At 41.9% G+C, this 2142-nt stretch overlaps 1 non-coding gene across 1 annotated transcript; it reads left to right on the top strand.

Moving 5' to 3' along the window:
• The first annotated feature begins 1634 nt into the window (after window positions 1–1634).
• On the top strand, window positions 1635–1742 carry LOC148546120 (small nucleolar RNA R71). Its single transcript, XR_015901452.1, has one exon. It is a non-coding gene; the product is annotated as a small nucleolar RNA R71 (small nucleolar RNA).
• Window positions 1743–2142: the final 400 nt, after the last annotated feature.

The following is a 2142-nucleotide window of genomic DNA, read 5'->3' as shown; positions in this document are numbered from 1 at the left end:
CAAACTTAGAGTTTGGATATGGGGGTTTGAAACCAAACTTAGAGTTTGGTTGTGGCCTCCCAACACCAAACTTAGAGTTTGACTGTGGGGGCTTCGTTTGACTCTGCTTTGAGAGAAGCTTTTTATGCTTCCTCTCCATGGATGCAGAGAGAGATCCTTGAGTTGTAAACACAAGGTTGTCCTCATTTATTTGAAGGATCAATTCTCCTCTATCCACATCAATCACAGCTCTTGCTGTGGCTAAGAAAGGTCTTCCTAGGATGATGGATTCATCCTCATCCTTCCCAGTATCTAGGACTATGAAATCAGTAGGGATGTAAAGGCCTTCAACCTTTACTAACACGTCCTCTACTTGTCCATAAGCCTATTTTCTTGAATTGTCTGCCATCTCTAATGAGATTTTAGCAGCTTGCACCCCAAAGATTCCCAGTTTCTCTATTACAGAGAGGGACATGAGGTTTATTCCTGAACCAAGGTCACACAGAGCCTTAAAGATCATGGTGCCTATGGTACAAGGTATTAAGAACTTTCCAGGATCCTGTTTCTTCTAAGGCAATATCAGTTGATCTAGATCACTCAGTTCATTGATGAGCAAGGGAGGTTCATCTTCCCAAGTCTCATTACCAAATAATTTGGCATTCAGCTTCATGATTGCACCAAGGTACTTGGCAACTTGCTCTTCAGTAACATCCTCATTCTCTTCAGAAGAAGAATACTCATCAGAGCTCATGAATGGCATAAGGAGGTTTAATGGAATCTCTATGGTCTCTAGATGAGTCTCAGATTCCTTTGGTTCCTCAGAGGGAAACTCCTTATTGATCACTGGACGTCCCAGGAGGTCTTCCTTACTGGGATTCACGTCCTCAACCTCCCTTACAGGTTCGGCCATGGTAATTAATTCAATGACCTTGCACTCTCCTTTTGGATTCTCTTCTGTATTGCTTGGGAGAGTACTAGGAGGGATTTCAGTGATCCTTTTACTCAGCTGGCCCACTTGTGCCTCCAAATTTCTAATGGATGACCTTGTTTCATTCCTTAGATAGATCAGAGACTAAATTTGCTAAGCTAGATGGATTCTGCTCAGAATTCTCTGTCTGTTGCTGAGTGGATGATGGAAAAGGCTTGCTATTGCTGAACCTGTTTCTTCCACCATTATTAAAGCCTTGTTGAGGCTTTTGTTGATCTTTCCATGAGAGATTTGGGTGATTTCTCCATGAGGGATTATAGGTGTTTCCATATGGTTCACTCATGTAATTTACCTTTGCTATTGCAGGGTTCTCAGGATCATAAGCTTCTTCTTTAGAAGATGCCTTTTGAGTACTGTTGGATGCAGCTTGCATTCCATTCAGACTCTGAGAAATCATATTGACTTGCTGAGTCAATAATTTATTCTGAGCCAATATAGCATTCAGAGTATCAATTTCAAGAACTCCTTTCTTCATAGGCGTCCAATTACTCACAGGATTCCTCTCAGAAGTGTACATAAACTGGTTATTAGCAACCATGTCAATGAGTTCTTGAGCTTCTGCAGGCGTTTTCTTTAGGTGAATGGATCCACCTGCAGAAGTATCCAATGACATCTTTGATAGCTTAGATAAACCATCTTAGAATATATCCAGGATGGTCCATTCTGAAAGCATGTCAGAAGGACACTTTTTGGTCAGCTGCTTGTATCTTTCCCAAGCTTCATAGAGGGATTCACCTTCTTTCTGTCTGAAGGTTTGAACATCCACTCTAAGCTTGCTCAGCTTTTGAGGAGGAAAGAACTTGGCTAAGAAAGCCGTGACCAGCTTGTCCCAAGAGTTCAGGCTATCTTTGGGTTGAGAGTCCAACCACACTCTAGCTCTGTCTCTTACAGCAAAAGGGAAAAGCATGAGCCTGTAGACTTCAGGATCTACTCCATTAGTCTTAACAGTATCACATATCTGCAAGAATTCAGTTAAGAACTGAAAAGGATCTTCAGATGGAAGTCCATGAAACTTGCAGTTCTGCTGCATCAGAGAAACTAATTGAGGTTTCAGCTCAAAGTTGTTTGCTCCAATGGCAGGAATGGAGATGCTTCTTCCATGTAAATTGGAATTTGGTGCAGTAAAGTCACCAAGCATTCTCCTTGCATTATTGTTGTTGGGTTCGGCTGCCATC

Source organism: Arachis ipaensis, chromosome B9 (assembly GCF_059453495.1).
Source record: "Arachis ipaensis isolate K30076 ecotype BB chromosome B9, ASM5945349v1, whole genome shotgun sequence".
Lineage (NCBI taxonomy): Eukaryota > Viridiplantae > Streptophyta > Magnoliopsida > Fabales > Fabaceae > Arachis > Arachis ipaensis.
This window is presented reverse-complemented; position numbering and strand designations above follow the sequence as displayed.